The sequence below is a fragment of the Ranitomeya imitator genome, chromosome 3 (assembly GCF_032444005.1).
Source record: "Ranitomeya imitator isolate aRanImi1 chromosome 3, aRanImi1.pri, whole genome shotgun sequence".
In the NCBI taxonomy this organism is placed as follows: Eukaryota; Metazoa; Chordata; class Amphibia; order Anura; family Dendrobatidae; genus Ranitomeya; species Ranitomeya imitator.
The window spans coordinates 273,183,004-273,209,098 of NC_091284.1; the positions used below are offsets into that span (position 1 = coordinate 273,183,004).

Sequence of the window (26,095 nt, forward strand, 5' to 3'; positions counted from 1 at the left end):
TAGATTTAGCAAAGTGAGGCCCGACTTACTGAACAGACTGAGGATAGGAAAGGTAGCTTTGCGGTCAGCACAAAAAGCTACAAAAAGGCCACGCAGAGGGCGCAAAAAGACCCTCCGCACCGACTCACGGTGCGGAGGCGCTCCCTCTGCGTCCCAGAGCTTCCAGCAAGCAAGACAACAATCAAAATAGCAAGCTGGACAGAAAAATAGCAAACCAGAGAAAAACAAGCAGGCACTTAGCTTCTGCTGGGAAGACAGGTCACAAGAACGATCCAGGAGTGAACTAGACCAATACTGGAACATTGACAGGTGGCATGGAGCAAAGATCTAAGTGGAGTTAAATAGAGCAGCCAGCTAACGAATTAACCTCGTCACCTGTGGAAGGAAACTCAGAAACACCCACAGCCACCAGAGGAATTCCATGGACAGAACCAGCCGAAGTACCATTCATGACCACAGGAGGGAGCCCGACAACAGAATTCACAACAGTACCCCCCCTTGAGGAGGGGTCACCGAACCCTCACCAGAGCCCCCAGGCCGACCAGGATGAGCCAAATGAAAGGCATGAACCAGATCGGCAGCATGAACATCAGAGGCAAAAACCCAGGAATTATCTTCCTGACCATAACCCTTCCACTTGACCAGGTACTGGAGTTTCCGTCTCGAAATACGAGAATCCAAAATCTTCTCCACCACATACTCCAACTCCCCCTCAACCAACACCGGGGCAGGAGGGTCAACGGATGGAACCACAGGCGCTACGTACCTCCGCAACAACGACCTATGGAACACATTATGGATGGCAAAAGAAGCCGGAAGGGTCAAACGAAACGACAAAGGATTGAGAACCTCAGAAATCCTATACGGACCAATGAGACGAGGCTTAAACTTAGGAGAGGAAACCTTCATAGTCTCCCTAAGCTAGAAGATCGTTGGGTACAGCCGGGACCAGCTGCTTCGAAAGCATCACCAAACCAGGGATTCAAGCTTCAGGAGGCTAATTTGCATATTCCAGGTGCCTTCTGGGAGAAGCGAAGTCTCCCTAAGCTAGAAGATCGTTGGGTACAGCCGGGACCAGCTGCTTCGAAAGCATCACCAAACCAGGGATTCAAGCTTCAGGAGGCTAATTTGCATATTCCAGGTGCCTTCTGGGAGAAGCGAAGTCTCCCTAAGCTAGAAGATCGTTGGGTACAACCGGGACCAGCTGCTTCGAAAGCATCACCAAACCAGGGATTCAAGCTTCAGGAGGCTAATTTGCATATTCCAGGTGCCTTCTGGGAGAAGCGAAGTCTCCCTAAGCTAGAAGATCGTTGAGTACAGCCGGGACCAGCTGCTTCGAAAGCATCACCAAACCAGGGATTCAAGCTTCAGGAGGCTAATTTGCATATTCCAGGTGCCTTCTGGGAGAAGCGAAGTCTCCCTAAGCTAGAAGATCGTTGGGTACAGCCGGGACCAGCTGCTTCGAAAGCATCACCAAACCAGGGATTCAAGCTTCAGGAGGCTAATTTGCATATTCCAGGTGCCTTCTGGGAGAAGCGAAGTCTCCCTAAGCTAGAAGATCGTTGGGTACAGCCGGGACCAGCTGCTTCGAAAGCATCACCAAACCAAAAATTTTTGCCTGTAGGACATTATTGCAAGAGAGCTTGGCTGAGTAGATTACACAAGAAGGAAAACACACAGCAATTTAGCAGGATCTAGGAGCAACATGGCAGATGTGACAACCTACATGGTGAGCTGCAGCATGTGCTACATGTTCACAGATCGACCAGAAGAAGAATCCAATTTCACCTGTCAGAAGTGTAGACTAGTGGCCCTTTTAGAAGAAAAGGTGCGGGGTCTGGAAGAAAGAATAGCAACTTTGAAACTCATCAAAGAGAATGAAGACTTTCTAGACAGAACAGAAGCATCTCTACTGGTCACAGAAGGTGCAAAAAGTGTCAGAGAACCTCCAAAAGCAGATGAGTGGAAGCATGTGACCAAAAGAAGCAAGAAGACCATGGAGAAATCACCAACCACACAACTGAAGAACCGATATCAAATCTTTGTAGAGGATGAAGATGGCACACCTAAGAATGAAGCAATACCAGCAAGCAAAAAAGAAAAGGGCACACAGCAACAAGTGACAGCAAAAAGTACAGCCAAGAAGCAACGAAGAGTGGTGGTGGTGGGAGACTCACTACTGAGAGGCACCGAAGCAGCCATCTGCAGACCGGACATAACTGCAAGAGAAGTATGCTGCCTTCCAGGTGCGATGATCAAGGATGTGACCGATAGGATACCAAAGCTCTTCAGCTCCAAGGACGTCCACCCATTTCTTCTGATACATGTTGGCACCAATGACACGGCAAGGAAGGACCTACCGACAATCTGCAAGGACTTTGAAGAGTTGGGGAAGAAAGTAAAGGAACTGGATGCACAGGTAGTTTTTTCTTCTATCCTTCCAGTAGACGGGCATGGCACCAGGAGATGGAACAGGATCCTTGATGCAAACAACTGGCTAAGACGATGGTGCAGACAACAAGGATTTGGATTCCTGGACCACGGTGTGAATTACTGGTATGATGGACTCCTCGCCAGAGACGGACTACACCTCAACAAACCTGGGAAACACACATTCGCCAGAAGACTCGCTACACTCATCAGGAGGGCGTTAAACTAGAAGAAGAGGGGACGGGAAGAAAAACATTAGACTCGAACAAAGACGACCCAGGAAAACATACTCAGAAGGGAGGTAAGAACATTTCTAAAACAATCCACAGTGAGGAGATTGGAACAAAACAAAATCCTCTAAACTGCATGCTCGCAAACGCCAGAAGCCTGACAAACAAGATGGAAGAACTAGAAGCAGAAATATCTACAGGTAACTTTGACATAGTGGGAATAACCGAGACATGGTTAGATGAAAGCTATGACTGGGCAGTTAACTTACAGGGTTACAGTCTGTTTAGAAAGGATCGTAAAAATCGGAGAGGAGGAGGGGTTTGTCTCTATGTAAAGTCTTGTCTAAAATCCACTTTAAGGGAGGATATTAGCGAAGGGAATGAGGATGTCGAGTCCATATGGGTTGAAATTCATGGAGGGAAAAATGGTAACAAAATTCTCATTGGGGTCTGTTACAAACCCCCAAATATAACAGAAAGCATGGAAAGTCTACTTCTAAAGCAGATAGATGAAGCTGCAACCCATAATGAGGTCCTGGTTATGGGGGACTTTAACTACCCGGATATTAACTGGGAAACAGAAACCTGTGAAACCCATAAAGGCAACAGGTTTCTGCTAATAACCAAGAAAAATTATCTTTCACAATTGGTGCAGAATCCAACCAGAGGAGCAGCACTTTTAGACCTAATACTATCTAATAGACCTGACAGAATAACAAATCTGCAGGTGGTTGGGCATTTAGGAAATAGCGACCACAATATTGTGCAGTTTCACCTGTCTTTCACTAGGGGGACTTGTCAAGGAGTCACAAAAACATTGAACTTTAGGAAGGCAAAGTTTGAACAGCTTAGAGATGCCCTTAATCTGGTAGACTGGGACAATATCCTCAGAAATGAGAATACAGATAATAAATGGGAAATGTTTAAGAACATCCTAAATAGGCAGTGTAAGCGGTTTATACCTTGTGGGAATAAAAGGACTAGAAATAGGAAAAACCCAATGTGGCTAAACAAAGAAGTAAGACAGGCAATTAACAGTAAAAAGAAAGCATTTGCACTACTAAAGCAGGATGGCACCATTGAAGCTCTAAAAAACTATAGGGAGAAAAATACTTTATCTAAAAAACTAATTAAAGCTGCCAAAAAGGAAACAGAGAAGCACATTGCTAAGGAGAGTAAAACTAATCCCAAACTGTTCTTCAACTATATCAATAGTAAAAGAATAAAAACTGAAAATGTAGGCCCCTTAAAAAATAGTGAGGAAAGAATGGTTGTAGATGACGAGGAAAAAGCTAACATATTAAACACCTTCTTCTCCACGGTATTCACGGTGGAAAATGAAATGCTAGGTGAAATCCCAAGAAACAATGAAAACCCTATATTAAGGGTCACCAATCTAACCCAAGAAGAGGTGCGAAACCGGCTAAATAAGATTAAAATAGATAAATCTCCGGGTCCGGATGGCATACACCCACGAGTACTAAGAGAACTAAGTAATGTAATAGATAAACCATTATTTCTTATTTTTAGTGACTCTATAGCGACAGGGTCTGTTCCGCAGGACTGGCGCATAGCAAATGTGGTGCCAATATTCAAAAAGGGCTCTAAAAGTGAACCTGGAAATTATAGGCCAGTATGTCTAACCTCTATTGTTGGTAAAATATTTGAAGGGTTTCTGAGGGATGTTATTCTGGATTATCTCAATGAGAATAACTGTTTAACTCCATATCAGCATGGGTTTATGAGAAATCGCTCCTGTCAAACCAATCTAATCAGTTTTTATGAAGAGGTAAGCTATAGACTGGACCAAGGTGAGTCATTGGACGTGGTATATCTCGATTTTTCCAAAGCGTTTGATACCGTGCCGCACAAGAGGTTGGTACACAAAATGAGAATGCTTGGTCTGGGGGAAAATGTGTGTAAATGGGTTAGTAACTGGCTTAGTGATAGAAAGCAGAGGGTGGTTATAAATGGTATAGTCTCTAACTGGGTCGCTGTGACCAGTGGGGTACCGCAGGGGTCAGTATTGGGACCTGTTCTCTTCAACATATTCATTAATGATCTGGTAGAAGGTTTACACAGTAAAATATCGATATTTGCAGATGATACAAAACTATGTAAAGCAGTTAATACAAGAGAAGATAGTATTCTGCTACAGATGGATCTGGATAAGTTGGAAACTTGGGCTGAAAGGTGGCAGATGAGGTTTAACAATGATAAATGTAAGGTTATACACATGGGAAGAGGGAATCAATATCACCATTACACACTGAACGGGAAACCACTGGGTAAATCTGACAGGGAGAAGGACTTGGGGATCCTAGTTAATGATAAACTTACCTGGAGCAGCCAGTGCCAGGCAGCAGCTGCCAAGGCAAACAGGATCATGGGGTGCATTAAAAGAGGTCTGGATACACATGATGAGAGCATTATACTGCCTCTGTACAAATCCCTAGTTAGACCGCACATGGAGTACTGTGTCCAGTTTTGGGCACCGGTGCTCAGGAAGGATATAATGGAACTAGAGAGAGTACAAAGGAGGGCAACAAAATTAATAAAGGGGATGGGAGAACTACAATACCCAGATAGATTAGCGAAATTAGGATTATTTAGTCTAGAAAAAAGACGACTGAGGGGCGATCTAATAACCATGTATAAGTATATAAGGGGACAATACAAATATCTCGCTGAGGATCTGTTTATACCAAGGAAGGTGACGGGCACAAGGGGGCATTCTTTGCGTCTGGAGGAGAGAAGGTTTTTCCACCAACATAGAAGAGGATTCTTTACTGTTAGGGCAGTGATAATCTGGAATTGCTTGCCTGAGGAGGTGGTGATGGCGAACTCAGTCGAGGGGTTCAAGAGAGGCCTGGATGTCTTCCTGGAGCAGAACAATATTGTATCATACAATTATTAGGTTCTGTAGAAGGACGTAGATCTGGGTATTTATTATGATGGAATATAGGCTGAACTGGATGGACAAATGTCTTTTTTCGGCCTTACTAACTATGTTACTATGTTACTATAGGAACATAACGAGACGACAACCAAACCAAATCCCCAACACGAAGTCGGGGACCCACACAGCGCCGGCGGTTAGCGAAACATTGAGCCCTCTCCTGGGACAATGTCAAACTGTCCACCACATGAGTCCAAATCTGCTGCAACCTATCCACCACAGTATCTACACCAGGACAGTCCGAAGACTCAACCTGCCCTGAAGAGAAACGCGGATGGAAACCAGAATTGCAGAAAAACGGTGAAACCAAAGTAGCCGAGATGGCCCGATTATTAAGGGCGAACTCAGCCAACGGCAAAAAGGACACCCAATCATCCTAATCAGCAGAAACAAAGCATCTCAGATATGTTTCCAAAGTCTGATTAGTTCGTTCGGTTTGGCCATTTGTCTGAGGATGGAAAGCCGAGGAAAAAGACAAATCAATGCCCATCCTAGCACATAAAGATCGCCAAAACCTCGAAACAAACTGGGAACCTCTGTCAGAAACGATGTTCTCCGGGATACCATGTAAACGAACCACATGCTGGAAAAATAATGGCACCAAATCAGAGGAGGAAGGCAATTTAGACAAAGGTACCAAATGGACCATCTTAGAAAAGCGATCACAAACCACCCAAATGACAGACATCTTTTGAGAGACGGGGAGATCCGAAATAAAATCCATAGAAATATGTGTCCAGGGCCTCTTCGGGACCGGCAAGGGCAAAAGCAACCCACTGGCACGAGAACAGCAGGGCTTAGCCCGAGCACAAGTCCCACAGGACTGCACAAAAGAACGCACATCCCGTGACAAAGACAGCCACCAAAAGGATCTAGCCACCAAATCTCTGGTACCAAAGATTCCAGGATGCCCAGCCAACACTGAACAATGAATCTCAGAGATAACTCTACTAGTCCATCTATCAGGGACAAACAGTTTCTCCGCTGGGCAACGGTCAGGTCTATCAGCCTGAAATTTTTGCACCACCCGCCGCAAATCAGGGGAGATGGCAGACAAAATTACCCCATCTTTGAGAATACCCGCCGGCTCAGGAACACCCGGAGAGTCAGGCACAAAACTCCTTGACAGGGCATCAGCCTTCACATTCTTAGAGCCCGGAAGGTACGAAACCACAAAATCAAAACGGGAGAAAAATAACGACCATCGACCTGTCTCGGATTCAACCGCTTGGCAGACTCAAGATAAATCAAATTCTTGTGATCTGTCAAGACCACCACGCGATGCTTGGCTCCTTCAAGCCAATGACGCCACTCCTCGAATGCCCACTTCATGGCCACCAACTCTTGATTACCAACATCATAATTGCGCTCAGCAGGCGAAAACTTTCTAGAAAAGAAAGCACATGGCTTCATCACCGAGCCATCAGAACTTCTTTGCGACAAAACAGCCCCAGCTCCAATCTCAGAAGCATCAACCTCAACCTGAAACGGGAGCGAAACATCTGGCTGGCACAACACAGGGGCAGAAAAAAAACAACGCTTCAACTCCTGAAAAGCCTCTACAGCTGCAGAAGACCAATTGACCACATCAGCACCCTTCTTGGTCAAATCAGTCAACGGTTTAGCAACACTAGAAAAATTAGCGATGAAGTGCCGATAAAAATTAGCAAAGCCCAGGAACTTTTGCAGGCTCTTCACAGATTCGGCTGAGTCCAATCGTAAATGGCCTGGACTTTAACAGGGTCCATCTCGATAGTAGAAGGGGAAAAAATGAACCCCAAAAATGAAACCTTCTGAACTCCAAAGAGACACTTTGACCCCTTCACAAACAAGGAATTCGCACGAAGGACCTGGAACACCATTCTGACCTGCTTCACATGAGACTCCCAATCATCCGAAAAGACCAAAATATCATCCAAATACACAATCAGGAATTTATCCAGGTACTCTCGGAAGATGTCATGCATAAAGGACTGAAATACTGATGGAGCATTGGAAAGCCCGAATGGCATAACCAGGTACTCAAAATGGCCCTCGGGCGTATTAAATGCTGTTTTCCATTCATCGCCTTGTTTAATACGCACAAGATTATACGCCCCTCGAAGATCTATCTTGGTGAACCAACTAGCCCCTTTAATACGAGCAAACAAATCAGACAGCAACGGCAAAGGATACTGAAATTTGACTGTAATTTTATTGAGAAGGTGGTAATCAATACAAGGTCTCAAAGAACTATCCTTCTTGGCCACAAAAAAGAACCCTGCTCCTAACGGTGATGACGACGGACGAATATGGCCTTTCTCCAAGGATTCCATTATATAACTCCGCATAGCGGCGTGTTCTGGCACAGATAAATTGAACAATCGGCCCTTAGGAAACTTACTACCAGGAATCAAATTAATTGCACAATCGCAATCCCTATGAGGAGGTAGGGCACTGGCTTTGGGCTCATCAAATACATCCCGATAATCCGACAAAAACTCTGGAACTTCAGAAGCAGTGGAAGACGAAATAGACAAAAATGGAACATCACCATGTACCCCCTGGCAACCCCAGCTGGACACAGACATAGATTTCCAGTCCAATACTGGATTATGAACCTGTAGCCATGGCATCCCCAAAACGACCACATCATGCAGATTATGCAACACCAGAAAGCGGATATCCTCCTGATGTGCAGGAGCCATGCACATGGTCAATTGGGTCCAGTACTGAGGCTTATTCTTGGCCAAAGGCGTAGCATCAATTCCTCTCAATGGAATAGGATACTGCAAGGGCTCCAAGAAAAAACCACAGCGCCTAGCATACTCCAAGTCCATCAAATTCAGGGCAGCGCCTGAATCCACAAATGCCATAACAGAATAGGATGACAAAGAGCAAATCAGAGTAACGGACAATAGAAATTTAGACTGTACGTACCAATGGTGGCAGACCTAGCGAACCGCTTAGTGCGCTTAGGACAATCGGAGATAGCATGAGTGGAATCACCACAGTAAAAACATAGCCCATTCCGACGTCTGTGTTCTTGCCGTTCAGCTCTGGTCAAAGTCCTATCACATTGCATAGGCTCAGGCCAATGCTCAGATAGTACCGCCAAATGGTACACAGCTTTACGCCCACGCAAACGTCGATCGATCTGAATGGCCAAAGACATAGACTCATTCAGACCAGCAGGCATGGGAAATCCCACCATGACATCCTTAAGGGCTTCAGAGAGACCCTTTCTGAAGATTGCTGCCAGGGCACATTCATTCCACTGATTGAGCACAGACCACTTTCTAAACTTCTGACAATATATCTCCGCTTCATCCTGACCCTGACACAGAGCCAGCAAGATTTTCTCTGCCTGATCCACTGAATTAGGTCCGTCATAAAGCAATCCAAGCGCCAGGAAAAACGCATCAACATCACGCAATGCCGGATCTGCTGGCGCAAGGGAAAATGCCCAGTCTTGAGGGTCACCACGTAACAAAGAAATAATGATCTTTACTTGTTGAACAGGGTCACCTGAGGAGCGAGGTTTCAACGCAAGAAACAATTTACAATTATTTTTGAAATTCAAGAACTTAGATCTATCACCAAAAAACAAATCAGGAATTGGAATCCTAGGCTCTGACATCGGATTCTGAACCACAAAATCTTGAATGTTTTGTACACTTATAGTGAGATTATCCATCAAAGAGGACAGACCTTGAATGTCCATGTCTACACCTGTGTTCTGAACCACCCAGATGTAAAGGGGAAAAGAGAGATAAAACACACTGTAAAGAAAAAAAAATGGTCTCAGAACTTCTCTTATCCCTCTATTGAGATGCATTAGTACTTTGGGCCACCTGTACTGTTATGACCTGGTGGTCAGGACAATAATGGACCTGGTGGTTAAGAGCACACGGAATGACCTGATAGTTACTGATAATATAGGACGAGCTCTGGGACGTGGGAACTCTGCTGACCGCAATCCCTAATCCTATCACACACACTAGAAATAGCCGTGGATTGCTCCTAACGCTCCCTATGCAACTCGGCACAGCCTAAGAAACTAGCTAGCCCTGAAGATAGAAAAATAAAGCCTACCTTGCCTCAGAGAAATTCCCCAAAGGAAAAGGCAGCCCCCCACATATAATGACTGTGAGTAAAGATGAAAATACAAACACAGAGATGAAATAGATTTAGCAAAGTGAGGCCCGACTTACTGAACAGACTGAGGATAGGAAAGGTAGCTTTGCGGTCAGCACAAAAACCTACAAAAAGACCACGCAGAGGGCGCAAAAAGACCCTCTGCACCGACTCACGGTGCGGAGGCGCTCCCTCTGCGTCCCAGAGCTTACAGCAAGCAAGACAACAATCAAAATAGCAAGCTGGACCGAAAAATAGCAAACCAGAGAAAAACAAGCAGGCACTTAGCTTCTGCTGGGAAGACAGGTCACAAGAACGATCCAGGAGTGAACTAGACCAATACTGGAACATTGACAGGTGGCATGGAGCAAAGATCTAAGTGGAGTTAAATAGAGTAGCCAGCTAACGAATTAACCTCGTCACCTGTGGAAGGAAACTCAGAATCACCCACAGCCACCAGAGGAATTCCATGGACAGAACCAGCCGAAATACCATTCATGACCACAGGAGGGAGCCCGACAACAGAATTCACAACAGGACGCCATGTTGCGTTTGGAGAGCCCCTGATGTGCCTAAACATTGAAACCGCCCCACAAGCGACACCATTTTGGAAAGTAGTCCCCCTAAAGATCTTATCTAGGTGTGCTGTGAGAGCTTTGAACCCCCAAGTGTTTCACTACAGTTTATAACGCAGAGCCGTGAAAATAAAAATTCTTTTTTTTTTCCACAAAATTATTTTTTAGCCCCCAGATTTGTATTTTCCCAAGGTTGACAGGAGAAATTGGACCCCAAAAGTTGTTGTGCAATTTTTCCTGAGTACGCTGATACCCCATATGTGGGGGGTAACCACCATTTGGGCGCATGGCAGAGTTCGGAAGGAAAGGAGCGCCATTTGGAATGCAGACTTAGATGGAATGGTCTGCAGGCGTCACATTGCGTTTGCAGAGCCTCTAATGTACCTAAATAGTGAAACCCCCCATAAGTAACCCCATATTGGAAACTAGACCCCCCAAAGAACTTATATAAATGTGTTGTGAGAACTTTGAACCCCCAAGTGTTTCACTACAGTTAATAACGCAGAGCTGTGAAAATAAAAAAATCTTTTTTTTCCACAAAAATTATCTTTAACACCCAGTTTTGTATTTTCCCAAGGGTAACAGGAGAAATTGGTCCCCAGGTGTTGTTGTCCAATTTGTCCTGAGTATGCTGATATCCCATATGTGGGGGGAACCACCGTTTGGGTGCATGGCAGAGCTCGGAAGGGAACAAGCGCTATTTGGAATACAGACTTAGATGTATTGGTCTGCAGGCGTCACGTTGCATTTGCAGGGCCCCTGATGTACCTAAAAAGTAGAAACCTCCCACAAGTGACCCCCATATTGGAATCTAGATCCCCAAGGAACTTATCTAGATGTATTGTGAGAACTTTGAACCCCCAAGTATTTCACTACAGTTTACAATGCAGAGCCGTGAAAATAAAAAAGCATTTTTGTCCCACAAAAATGTTTTTTTTAGCCCCCCAAATTTTTACTTTCCCAAGGGTAACAAGAGAAATTGGACCCCAGAAGTTGTTTTCCAATTTGTCCTTATTACGCTGATACCCCATATGTTGAGGTAAACCCCTGTTTGGGCACACGGGAGAGCTTGGAAGGGAAGGAGCACTGTTTTACTTTTTCAAAGCAGAATTGGCTGGAATTGAGATCGGATGCCATGTCGCATTTGGAGAGCCCTGATGTGACTAAACAGTGGAAACTCCCAATTCTGACTGAAACCCTAACCCAAACACACCCCTAATACCAACCACATCCCTAATCCCAACCCTAACCACACCCCTAACTCCAACACACCCCTAACCCAAATCCCAACCATAACCCTAACCACAACCCTAACCCTGACACACCCCTAACCTTAATCCCAACCGTAAATGTAATCCTAGCCCTAACCCGAACCCTAGCACTAACCCTAATCGGAAAATGGAAATAAATACATTTTTTAACATTTTTTAATTTTTCCCTAACTAAGGGAGTTATGAAGGGGGGTTTGATTTACTTTTATAGCGGGTTTTTTAGCGGATTTTTATGATTGGCAGCTGTCACACACTAAAAGACGCTTTTTATTGCAAAAAATATTTTTTTGCGTTACCACATTTTGAGAGCTATATATTTTGGATTCAGTGTCATGTGAGGTCTTGCTTTTTGCGGAACGAGTTGACGTTTTTATTGGTAACATTTTCAGGCTCATGACATTTTTTGATTGCTTTTTATTCCGATTTTTGTGAGGCAGTATGACCAAAAACCAGCTATTTATGAATTTCTTTTGAGGAGGGGGCATTTATACCGTTCTGCTTTTGGTAAAATTGATAAAGCAGTTTTATTCTTCAGGTCAGTACGATTACAGCGATACCTCATTTAGATTATTTTTGCATCGCTTTATTCTGAGGACTATAACTTTTTTATTTTTTCGCTGATCATGCTGTATGGTGGCTCGTTTTTTGCGGGACAAGATGACGTTTTCAGCGGTACCATGGTTATTTATATCCGTCTTTTTTATTGCATGCTATTCCACTTTTTGTTAGGCGGTATAATAATAAAGCGTTGTTTTTTGCCTCATTTTTTTATTTTTATTTTTTATGGTGTTCACTGAAGGGGTTAACTAGTGGGACAGTTTTATAGGTCGGGTCGTTACGTAATCGGTGATACTAAATATGTGTACTTTTATTGTTTTTTTTTTTATTTAGATAAAGGAATGTATTTATGGGAACAATATTTTTTTTTTCTTTATTTAGGACATTTTTTTTTTTTTTTTTTTTTTACACATGTGAATATATATATTTTTTTACTTTATAACATTGCCCCAGGGGGTGGGACATCATGTTGTAGGGTCAGATCGCTGATCTGACACTTTGCAGAGCACTGTGCCAGATCAGCGATCTGAGATGCAGGGCTGCAGGCTTACCAGCGCTTGCTCTCAGCAGGCGCTGGTAAGCCACCTCCCTGCAGGACCCAGATTCAGCCCCGCGGCCATTTTGGATCCGGGGCCTGCAGGGAGGAGACACTCGGTACAAGGTGAGCCACTTCCCTGCGTAATGCTTCCCTATGCCCCTGGAATGCTGTGATCATGTTTGATCGCAGTGTGCCAGTGGTTAATGTGCCAGGGGCGGTCCGTGACCGCTCCTGGCACATAGTGCCGGATGTCAGCTGCGATAGTCAGCTGCCACCTGGCAACGATCGGCTGCGCTCTCCCCGTGAGCGCAGCTGATCGCGCTGGACGTACTATCCCATCACTGGGAATTAAGTGCCAGGTCACCTTGACGGGATAGTACTTCAAATGGGATTAAGGAGTTAAACTTTTATATATTTTTTATTTTTTTCATAATTTTTAAACCTTTTTTTTTTTTTTTGCCATGCTTCAATTGCCTCCATGGGAGGCTAGAAGCTGGCACAACTCGATCGGCTCTGCTACATAGGAACGACTTGCTGTGCAGAAAAATCGGTCCAAGTCTACCTGCCAAGAGTCGCTCAAGTGTTCTCCGTATGGTCATCTGTGTGCGATGCGATTTTCTCACATTTATGTCTCCATATGACATCCGTAAGTCATGCGTATAGCTTTGCATTTCTCACTGACTTTCCACATTAAAATAAATGGCTCAATGGCCTGAAATGAATAAAAACCTAATCAAGGCGCGTATTTATTGGATCCGATGACTAGGGTTGAGCGAAACGGATCGGACAAATTCAAAAATCGCCGACTTTCGGCAAAGTCGGGTTTCATGAAACCCGACCCGATCCTAGTGTGGGATCAGCCACGAGGTCGGCGATCTTTGCGCCAAAGTCGCGTTTCGTATGACGCGTTCAGCGCCATTTTTCAGCCAATGAAGGAGGATGCAGAGTGTGGGCAGCGTGATGACATAGGTCTCGGTCCCCACCATCTTAGAGAAGGGCATGACAGTGATTGGCTTGCTTTCTGCGGCGTCACAGGGGCTATAAAGGGGCGTGCACGCCGACCGCTATTTTACTTCTGCCGATCGTAGCATAGGGAGAGGTTGCTGCAGCTTCATCAGAAGAAGGGATATAGTTAGGGAGGGAAGATTAACCCCCAAACCGCTTGTGCTGTAGTGATTTCCACTGTCCAACACCACCTTTTCTTTTATACATATTAGTCCAAAAATTATATAGAACACATTCAGAACAATGATACACCAAAAAGAGGCCTACAAAGATAATTAATTGGGCCACAGAATGTTCAGTTCAACCAAATAATTTATTATACACAACGGAGATAAAAGTTCATTATTTAACATGTACAATTTTCATAAAATACATTTTTCATAATATACAGAATGCCTCCAAAACAAAAACTAGTTCCATGTAGAGTGCAAAAAACAATAACCCAATTATGGTAAATAATGAGGTAAGTCTAAAGTAGCTTATTCCCCAGTTATTGTTTGCCCGATTGATGGGCATCAGGCCAAATGATTTGCCTAAAAAAGGAAGGAATAGACCATACTAAAGTACCAATGTGCATAGATATATAACTGTTTTCTCCAACAGCCTATAAGGCTTGTATAATGATATATACCAGCTAATCCATTACAAATATGGTCCAACTATATATTCAAGTGCCCATGTGCATACATATATAGATATTAAGTTAAGACAACCTGCACAGCTTGTATACTCATATATACCAAGGTTAATCCATTATAATATAGCCAAACCATAAGATACTAAAATACTAATTGGCACCCAAGTTGTAAATGCTAATCAAACGGTCAAAAGCAGAATGCAACTGCGGTATATTCATAAAGTCATAGTTACCTCCTGTGCACTCACACGGAACCAGCAAGAAACCTCTACGTGCGTTTCGATAAGTTCTTCCGGGGGCATGTGGCCACCTTTTCTTTGCAGGGACAGTGGAGGCTATATTTTTATGCATCAGCTCTGTAGCTTATTAGGCTGCCTTATAAGGCTCCCTGATAGCTGGATTGCTGTTTGTTTGCTGCTGTGCAAACCAACTGCTTTTTTAAAAGCAAAAATCCTGTTGCTCCTTTCTGCACAGTTATCTTGTTTATTTGACCACACTTTTGTGTGCAGCTGTCATTTTATTGCTGCCATACTTGTCCTGAGATCATTGTAGGGAGATTGAGATTCCACTACAGTCCTTGTATTTTTTTATATATCTTCCAGCCACGTTCTGCCACTTACATTGTGTAGTGTTATACACTGGGCCTGAGTTTTGGTGCATTCTCCCCCCCAAAAAAGGAGATTCAAATTGTCACAAATTGGATCTACGTCAGTTCTGTTAATTTGTCGTATATCTTCCAGCCACGTTCTGCCAATTACATTTTGTAGTGTTATACACTGAGCCTGAGTTTTGGTGCAGTCTCCCCCCCAAAAAAGGGAGATTTAAATTGTCACAAAGTGGATCTACGTCAGTTCTGTTAGTTTGTTGTATATCAGCCAGCCACGTTCTGCCACTTAAAGTGTGTAGTGTTATACACTGGGCCTGAGTTTTGGTGCAGTCTCCCCCCCAAAAAAGGGAGATTTAAATTGTCACAAAGTGGATCTACGTCCGTTCTGTTAGTTTGTCGTACATCAGCCAGCCACGTTCTGCCACTTAAATTGTGTAGTGTTATACACTGGGCCTGAGTTTTGGTGCAGTCTCCCCCCAAAAAGGGAGATTTAAATTGTCACAAAGTGGATCTACGTCAGTTCTGTTAGTTTATCGTACATCAGCCAGCCACGTTCTGCCACTTACATTGTGTAGTGTTATACACTGAGCCTGAGTTTTGGTTCAGTTCCACCCCCCAAAAAAGGGAGATTTAAAATCTCAACAAGTTTATATACACATTCTACCTTGTTTTACAGTTCCATATAACGATTGTTATTTTGGTTAGATTTTCCCAAAAATGAGGAAGTCTGATGGAAGCGGCCATGGGCGGTCGTTGCCAGCTGGTACTGATAGTGGTGGTGGAGCATATGGTGGTAGTGGGAAAAGCAAAATAGCACCTAAGGCTCGAGGTGTTGAGCCAGCGTCATCGTCTGGCTACACAAGGCCTCGAAGGCTCCCTTATCTGGGAGTAGGAAAACCGCTTTTAAAGCTGGAGCAGCAGGAAAAAGTTTGGCTCTCCTTGCTGACTCAGCCTCTAGCTCTTTCGCCTCTTCAGAAAGTTCCAAATATAAAAGCAGCGAGTCGTCAGTGGATGCTCCCGGTCAGGAACAAGACGCTTCCTTGTGTCCTTCACCCAAACCAAAAGTGAAGGATGCGGCAGGCGACACTACAGAAAGGGAAATTGTTAACAGCCCATTACAAGATGAATCGGACATGGAGTGCACTGATGCACAGCCACAGCTAGATTATTACGCTGTTCCATTGACTCAGATCACTACATTGCCTTTGCAGTGTACTGAGCCAGAATCTGACCCTGATGAGACTATGGTGCCCCGTCCCGACAGCTATAGCACCTTACATGGTGACACAGAGGAAGGTGCACATGACATTGAAGAGGAGGTGATAGATGACCCAGTTGTTGACCCAGATTGGCAGCCATTGGGGGAAGAGGGAGCCCCTGCCAGTAGCTCAGAAGCAGAGGAGGATGATCCGCAGCAGCCATCTACATCGCAACAGCTTTCATCTGGCAGGCCTGTATCTGGCCAAAAACGTTTGTCAAACAAAAACAGTTTTATGACAGCGTGGCCATCCAGTGAAAGTAGCACAGCGTGCAATGCCCGAAAAGGTGTTCCATAGTAGGAAGAGTGTAGTTGTAAGAGGGTGGTGCTGTTATGGACAATAAGAAACACGCTATCACTTTAAGAGGCTGCATCCTCTTGTCTGGTGTGATGGTATGTTCTGCTTTTCTCCCCTACTCTTATGGTTGTTATGAGCTGGTTGGTGCTGTGTGCAGGGGTGGAACTGAAAGCAGCGTGGAGAGAGGAAGTTTCTAGAGAAGACTGAGAGAACTTTGTGCTGTTCTGCCGCAAGAAAGAACTTTGGCTGCAAGAAAGATTACACAGCTTGAGACGAACTGCGTTTGTTAAATAGACTTTCCCGGTTACAGCAAAGGGTGGCTGTTCTGTGCTAGTTTGTGAAGCCACGAAGATACTGAGAAGGGAACTTACAGCTTCCAGGAGCATCCCCAGGATCCAGAAGCAAGGAGAAGACCACGCTTTGCAGAGCTGACAGGAATCCGTGCGCACCACCGTTTTGGATTTTGGGGGGCCCCTGGGACTGGACCTGTGTCCCCAACATCACCGTGAGTTTGTTCCTGTTTGGTGCACCTGTTAGGGCCTAGTGCAGGCTTCAGTAGTTAGAGCACGGTAGCCGTGTGGCCTGCGTAGTAAAGGCCAGGGAGGTTATATGCAGAGTAGCATTGATATTTGTTTTGTTGTGTAAAGTTGCTTGTTAGACAGACTCTGAGTTTGTAATTGTTGAAGCACTGTGCTATTCTACAGACAAGATAACTCATGTGCATTATCTTTTGTTATTGTAAACCCCTGTTTGCACCTTCCTTGTCCCTTCCATTCCCTGTCTCCCAATAAATCTATCCTTTGTTGTTTGCACCTCATCTTGTGTACAGTAGTCTTCCTGCACTGTGGTGGTCCCCCGGCCATCGCTTCAAGTGGCGCTGCGAGCAGGGTACTGTCACCAAGATGGAGGCAGCAGACAGCAATGGCGGGAATGCTAACATTAATGGGGATGCTGTGGGCATTGGTGGAACCCCTGCAAGGACACTCCCTATGGGCACTGTTGTGAATTCCGCTCTTGGGCTCCCTCCGGTGGTTGTAAGTGACACTTTTGTGAGTTCTGCTCTTGGGCTCCTTCTTGTGGTTTCAAGTGGTATGGCTGCTCCTTGGAGTTAGCTGTCAGCAGCTGCTTTCACTGATCGTCTATTCTGCTTGACTATTTATGCCTGCTCTGTCCTTCAGCTAGTGCCACTTGTAAATTGTTCCTGGTTGGATTCACATCTCCTTTGGATTTCCCTGTTATCCTGACCAGTTCAGCAAAGCTAAGTTTTTTGCTTGCTCTTTTCTGTTCACAGATTGTGAACTTATCCGTTCTGTGCTTTCTTTGTTTGTCCAGCGTTATCAGTATGAATTGATTCTGTCTTGCTGGAAGCTCTGGGAAGCAGATTTACCCTCCACACCTTTAGTCAGGTGTGGAGATTTTTAGTAAACTCAGCGTGGATTTTTGTAGTGTTTTATACTGACCGCACAGTATTCCATCCTGTCCTATCTATCAAGCTAGACTGGCCTCCTGTGCTCATCCTGGTTTCATTCTGTGTATGTCTTTTCCCTCTCCACTCACAGTCATTAATTGTGGGGGGCTAATCTATCCTTTGGGGATTTTCTCTGAGGCAAGATAGCTTTCCTGCTTCTATCTTTAGGGGTAGTTAGCTCTTAGGCTGTGACGAGGTGCCTAGGGAGTGTCAGGAGCATCCCATGGCTACTTCTAGTGTTGTGTTGAGCTTAGGGACTGCCTCCTCTTCTATGTCCTGTGCACCTTCCTCTGTGTCACCGTGTATGTCGGTGCTATAGCATTCGTGACGGGGCCCCATAGTCTCATCTGGGTCAGATTCTGGATCAGTACACTGCAAGGGCAATGTTGTGATCTGAGTAAAAGGAACAGCATAATAATCTGGCTGTGGCTATGCATCTGTGCACTCCATGTCCGATTCATCTTGTAATGGGCATGGCCTGTTAACTGTTTCCTTTTCTAACCCAGGAACGGTATGTGTAAAGAGCTCCATGGAGTAACCCGTTGTGTTGCCTGACGCATCCTTCTCTGTTGTTCTGGGTGAAGAACGCAAGGAAGCGACTTGTCCCTGACCGGGAACATCCACTGACGACGCGCTGCTTTTACATTTTGCACTTTCCGAAGAGGAGGCAAAAGACCTAGAGGCAGAGTCAGCAAGGAAAGCCAAAACTTGTTCCTGCTGCTCCGGCTTTAAAAGCGGTTTTCCTACTCCCAGAAAAGGGAGCGTTTGAGGCCTTGTGTAGCCAGACGATGACGGTGGCTGAACAACTCAAGACTTAGGTGCTATATTGCTTTTCCCACGACCACCTGATGCTCCACCACCACTACCATCATTACCAGCTGGCAATGACCGCCCACGGCCACGACCTCTTCCACCAGACTTCCTCATTCTTGGAAATATGTAACCAAACTAACAAACGGTATTTGGTACTGTAAAACCAGTTACAAGGTGGACGCAAAATTGTTGTGAATTTAAATCTCCCTTTATAGGTGTGTGAGACTGCAGGGAAAATCAGGCCCACTGTATTACAGTACACAGTTTCAGTGGCTGACAGATATGCCACTAACAGGACTGACACAGATGCACACACTGGAAATAAAAATCTCCCCTTCTTTTTTTTTATATGGAAGACTAGTGAATAAATCTGGCCCACTGTATTACAGTATATTTTCTGTTTGCAGAAAATGACAGACAGATACCACAGACTGGACTGGCACAGATGCACAGATTTGCCAATATTAATCTCCCCTTTTTGTTTTTATATGGAAGACTAGTGAATAAATCTGGCCCACTGTTTTACAGTATTGTTTCTGTGGCAGAAAATGACAGCCAGATACCACAGACTGGACTGGCACAGATGCACAGATTTGCCAAAATTAATCTCCCCTTTTTGTTTTTATATGGAAGACTAGTGAATAAATCTGGCCCACTGTTTTACAGTATTGTTTCAGTGGCACAAAATGACAGACCGATACCACAGACCGGACTGGCACAGATGCACAGATTGGCAATATAAATCTCCCTTTTTAGGTGTGGGACAGTGCAGAAAAAATACAGGCCCACTGTTTTACACTACACAGTTTCAGGGGCAGAAAGTGGCTTGAAGATGTATTAAAAAAAAAAGGGACTGTATTACAATTACTATCTCCCTACAGTAATCTCAGAAAAGTATGGCAGGCAGCAATAAAAAGGACTGCTGCACACAAACAAACAAGATAGCTGTGCAGAAAGGAAGGAACAACAGGATTTGTGCTTTGAAAAAAGCAGTTGGTTTGCACAGCGGCGTACACACAGCAATGCAGCTATCAGGGAGCCTTATAAGGCAGCCTTATAAGCTACAGAGCTGATGCACAGAAATCTAGCCTCCACTGTCCCTGCAAGGAAAAGGTGGTGTTGGACAGTGGAAATCGCTACAGCACAAGCGGTTTGGGGGTTTATATTCCCTGCCTAACACTATCCCTGCTTCTGACGAAGCGGCAGCAACCTCTCCCTATGCTCAGATCAGCAGCAGTAAGATGGCGGTCGGCGTTCACGCCCCTTTATAGCCCCTGTGACGTCACAGAAAGCAAGCCTATCACTGCCATACCCTTCTCTAAGATGGTGGGGACCGAGAACTATGTCATCACGCTGCCCACACTCTGCGTCCACCTTCATTGGCTGAGAAATGGTGCTGAACTGCTGAATATGAAACGCGACTTTGGCGCGAAGGTCGCCGACCGCGTGGACATCCCCACACAGGGATCGGGTCAGGTTTCATGAAACCCGACTTTGCCAAAAGTCGGCGACTTATGAAAATGACCGATCCGTTTCGCTCAACCCTAGACAAAACTGTTTATCACTCACATAATGGTAGTTCTGCTTCATGTCACCTGTTTTATCTATGGCATTATTTCTGTGCTGTGTTGTGTATAAATATGTGATTCTTCAGAATTTCTATTAGGCCGGAGTCACACATGCGAGAAACACGTCGCATGTGAAAAGCAAGCTCTGGTGCCGGCACTCCAGAGCAGAGCGTGCGGCCGCATAGCAACACATGGAGCTGCACGCTCCGCTCCCAAGTGCCGACGCCAGAGCTTGCTTTTCACGTGCGAGACACGGACGTGTTTCTCGCATGTGTGACTCCGACCTTAGTCTATGCCTAATGAAGGGACCTGAGTAATCTCGAAAGCTTGCAATTTGTTACCATCTTTTCAGTTAGCCATTAAAAGGTATCAACCACTGAGGACTCTCAATTCTAAATATTTTTCTATGGGACATACGGGCATTTTTGCCGCGACCCTTGGGGGTCTTTTTAGGTTCTAAAAAAAATTGATGAAAAAAGTGCTCAAAAGACATGGGAACATCATGGGGAAGACCCCTGGAAGCATTTCTGACTAACTCCCAGGTCACTGCTCTGAACAATGTTGTCAGAGTCCTATGCCACTTTTCCAGGCTCACAATAAACATACAAAAACTAAGCCAAAATGGATTTTCCTGGGACATATGTTCAGGGACATCCTTTCCACAGTAATGATTTGCATGTAAGGCAAAAAAAATTACCCCCAAAATAAATGTTCCTTAACCACTTGGGCTATGTTCAGATGTAGCGTTTGTGATGCATTTTTCAACTTTAGCATTGCTTTCAACCAGACAAATGCATTCACTGGCAAATGTTATTTTAACATTTTACAACTTTAGTTGGCCATGTGGAGTGTGACACATCATCAGACACATCCTGCTTAATTTACAAAGGAGGGACTGTTAAAGGAGGAGGGTCATCAGGCGGACTTTAATATTCTTAAAGGGACAGCAGTTGTTCCTCACTATTCTTAGAGAGCCATCAGCTATGCTTTGTAGTTTCCAATATTAACCAGTGGGTCTTCTATACTGTTATTGCCTATGCATTGAATGCAAGTCCTGCCCCACATTTGGACGCACCCCAAAACCTCAAAAAACAGACGTCCTGGAAGGCCCCTTGAAACCAAAATTCCCATTATTAGAAATTTGGTACTCCCATACTGTTTGAATATGCATTTAATGCAAGGCCTGCCCTGCCTCAAAGATACACGCACTCCAAAAACCTTTTGACCCAACGTAGTGGATGGCCACATGAAACCAAAGTGCCCATTATTAGAAATTTGGTACTGCCATACTGTTTGCCTATGGATTGAATGCAAGGCCTGCCCTGCCCCAAAGTTACACGCACCCCAATAACCCTTTGAACCGACGTAGTGGATGGCCACATGAAACCAAAGTTCCCATTATTAGGAAGTTGGTACTCCCATACTATTTGGCAAACCCCTACAGTTCTCATTATTAGGAACTGGGTCTCCCATACTGTTTGGCTATGCAGTGAATGCAAGGCCTGCCCCAAATTTGGACTCATTCCAATCTCCCTTGGAAAAAACGTGGAGGAGGGCCTCATAAAAAATTTGCCCCTGGGAGGTACACATCAACATAGTGTGTAAACATTTTTTTACAGGCATCATAAACACCCTTTAACACAATAATGTGGCTGATGCATCATGGAACATGTTCACCCTGGTGATCTAGTGGTGGTGTCTGAAGAGACAAAGAGTGTGGCCTCCTAAATATTATTTTCCCAATTTAAAGAAGTGGGTCTCCTATACTTGTAATGCCCATACACTATGTGTATGGGCTGACAAACATATCAACATACTGTGTAAACATTTTTTTTACGGGCATCAAAAACACCCTTTAACACAATAACTTGGCTGTTGCATCACGAAACACGGTCACCATGGTGACATAGTGGTGGTGGAAGATTAGGATGAGGAGAAGGTGGAGGACGATAACAGCAAATAGGTGAAATCAGGAAGCGTATACCCACGTGTGAGTGTGAAGAGCTGCAGGGCAATAGAGTTACCAAAAAAAAAAGACACTGGAGTAGAGTTTATGTTGGTGGTGTACAGAAGTCTGGCCCAGCTCTTGTTTATTTTTATGAGTCAGCCTGTCAGCATTTTCAGTTGACAGGCGGATGTGCTTATCAGTTAGCATTCCACCAGCGGCACTAATTACCTGCTCTGACAAAAGCTGGTGGCAGGGCAGGTCAGGACCTCCAAAGCGTACAGAGCTAGTTCATGCCACGTGTCCAGCTTGGATACCCAATAATTATAAGGCACAGAGGAATCACGGAGACTTTGGTACGATCATCAAGGTACTCCCTCAGCATCTTCCAAAACTTTGCAGTCCATGTGAGAGTACCCCCCTCAGCCATGCATGCCAGACTGCTACCAGGCAAGACTTCCGTTTCCTCACCAAGAGAACGACTGACCATGCTGTCCTCCTCCTCCTCCCTGTCCTCAGGCCATCCCCGCTAAACAAACGGTATGACAGTTGTGCTTGTAGTACCATCTATAGAGCATGAAAATAGCTCCTGTTCTTCCTCTTCCTCCTCTTCCCCATTGTCACCCAATCCACATTGGGATGATATGAGGCTTGGCTCTGTGCAGTCACCATGTATGATTCCTTGCTCCATCTCATCAATCTCCACCTGCAATGCATCCTCTTTGATAGTGAGCAGAGAGCATTTCAGGACACAGAGAAGTAGGATGGTGATGCTAATTATGGCATCATCGCCACTTACCATCTTAGTGGAGTCCTCAAAGTTTTGGAGGATGGTACATATGTCTGACATCCATGTCCACTCCTGAGGTCTTATGTGTGGAGTCTGAATTGAATGCCGACGGCCTTGTTGATGCTGATAGTCAACAACTACCCTCTTCTGCTCATAAATCCTTTCCAACATCTGCAGTTTAGAGTTCCAATGCGTGGTTGGCTCCACTAACTTATAAAGGATTTTTCAAGTTTAGGTTGAAGGCAAAGTCACACTAGATGTTTTTGCTGCGTTTTTTTTCTGCTAATTTTCAGGTCCATATTACAGTACCAGCAAAGCCTATGAGATTTCTCATTGTTTTTTTGTCATCAGTATTTTGTGCTTTGCATGGCTTTTTGCACATAGAGCGTGTCAGTTCTTTCAGCGCTTTTCATCCATTGACTTGAATGGGTGGTGAAAAAATGCACCAAAAACGCAGATATCATGCCTTGCTTCGTTTTTTGTGCCAAAACCTGATTCTATGTAATAGGACTTTTTTTTTCAACACTAAACTTTATCAGCATGTACAAGAGACAGATCTAGCATGACAAAACCACCACAAAACACGTACAAAAAAGTATAAAAAAAATACAAGAAAAACCATGCTTTTTTCTGCAGCTTCTTTCCTGCCTAGAGATCAGATTCTGCTGCAAAAAAAAATGCTGAAAAAAAATGCCTAGTGGGAACGTATCCTGACCATGGTCTCTGTAGTTTTGGCAGGTAGGATAGGGCTGTGTGCTGCACTTTATTTTTACTCAGATTTGACAGACCTGCTGTGATATAATCTGCAATAATAAATGCAGAATTACGTCTTGCTGCAATGCCAGTGTAGGATGTGTCTGTCTCGTCTGACCTCCCTCCTCCGGTACATTTCTGTCTGATTTTTTTTCCCCTTTCTTCCCCTATAAGGTCACAACCAGTTTGTGGACTACACTATTTAAAAGGAGACAAGTCACTCCTTTGTAACAAAGGCAGCAAAGTGATCAAGACAACCTAAGAAGCCATTCACAGTCAGGTACGTATCATAACCTTACATATTTGATTATTGCTCGATAAGTCAGACAGATATAGATACAGAGATGATATGTCATGTGTGCATGTTATGATAGCTTGCAAAAGCGGAGTTGCTCCACGGCTGAATTATAGCATTTTACTGGCTGTAACGGTTACTTTTTCCTTGAGGTTTTAACAAATAGAAATTATGGCATAGTAATAAAATGTAGGAAACATTTTCATGCTCAGTTGTAGCAGGCTGCTAAATTCTTAGTTTCCTAGTTGGGCGTGAAAGGACTGGGGATTGTGTAAACCAGCTACTCCAGTGGAATGTAGGCTACCTTTTATAGACATAGTAAGAGGTTCTGAAGCCTTCCTGAATAGGCGTGGAGTTTCCGGAGCCTATCAGCATAGTAGGAAAGAACTGTCCAAGAAGGAAACAGAGTACATAGGAATGGGGCTGTGGATGCCTCTAGCGTGTGCGTATACTGATACAATACAGCTGTCAATGGTTACAGCTTTGTGGGAAGGAACACTTGGAATATAATATGGATTCAGTATTTTAGTAGTCAGCTATTTTGCATTACTAATGCTGAAAAGAGTGTTTTTTCTGACTTGATTCGCTTTTTGGTCACTTTGCCAAATTTTTTAAATCTGACCAGTGTCACTTTACGTGTTAATAACTCTGGAATGGTGATTTTGAGATTGTTTTTTCGTGACACATTATGTTTTATCATAATGGTAAATTTAGTTTGATTTTTTTTTTTAAATAAACACAAAACAGATATTTCTAAATATTTGCAATTTTCAAACTTTGAATGATTATCCCTTTAATCCAGATAATCATATAGCAGAAAAACATTAATAAATAACATTTTTTCGTGCCTGCTTTACATCAGCACCATTTGTGAAATGTTTGTTTATTTTGTTAGCATTTTAGAATGTTTAAAAATGTAGAAGTGATTTTTAATTTTTTAAAAGAAAATTTACAAAATATATTTTTTAGGGACCTACTCAGTTTTGAAGTGACTTTGGGGGCCCTATATATTGGAAAACCTGCAAATGTGATACCCTTTTAAAAACAGCACCCCTCAATATATTCAAGCATCAGCTCAGTAGATAGTCCTCATTTGTATTGATTTTGTCATTTAACTATATTCAAATTTGGTCTATGGGTATTTGAGAGTATTTAACTCCTCATTATGGATCATTGTTTTGTGTGTAAATTATCACAAGTGTGTGTATTTTTTGGTCTTGAAATTAAAAAAATTGTATCTATATTTAAAATATCTGGGTGATACCTGTTTGTATGCATGTACTTTTTTTCCTTCTTGTTCACATGACTTTCCTTGACATGCATCAGGAGATCCCTGAATAATTATATTTTTGTTCGATGGTGCCCACTTATATCTGTTTATATTGGAAAATGGAGAAGGTTGCATCTGAAAATACATATGGCATTGATTAAGGAACCCATGGTATTGATAACGATCCCCACTGAACTTTGCGAGCAGTGGCATGTGTGTGTTTGATTCCAGGCCACAGTTGCGCAAATCCAGAAGTTGCCTCTTTAAGGCTGCCGTCACACTAGCAGTATTTGGTCAGTATTTTACCTCAGTATTTGTAAGCCAAAACCAGGAGTGGGTGAAAAATGCAGAAGTGGTGCATATGTTTCTATTATACTTTTCCTCTATTTGTTCCACTCCTGGTTTTGGCTTACAAATACTGATGTAAAATACTGACCAAATACTGATAGTGTGACGCCAGCCTAACTCAGTAATTTCTTTTTGCTGACCCAACAACTGAGTTTACAACTTAGAAAATTTTTCTTGGTATGTGGCCCCAAAACTCAGAAGTTCAGCAACTTGTTGCCTCGGTTGAGATGCAAAAGACTCAATTTTGTGCGCAAGATTATTTTGTTATGGACTGACCTGGGTTGGAGTAGTGGTATTGCAATCAGTAGGGGCAGCACTGGCAGGTAGCATAGTCAGAGATAGCCAAGAAGTTGGTACACAAGA

The 26,095-nt window shown here is 43.9% G+C and overlaps 1 protein-coding gene across 1 annotated transcript in view; it reads left to right on the forward strand.

Moving 5' to 3' along the window:
• Positions 1-23,957: 23,957 nt before the first annotated feature.
• CSRP1 (cysteine and glycine rich protein 1) overlaps positions 23,958-26,095 on the forward strand; it is a 182,043-nt gene continuing 179,905 nt past the window's right edge. Inside the window, exon 1 of the mRNA XM_069756471.1 lies at positions 23,958-24,099. The gene's annotated coding sequence lies outside the window, so the exon portion shown is untranslated. The remainder of the gene's footprint in view (positions 24,100-26,095) is intronic.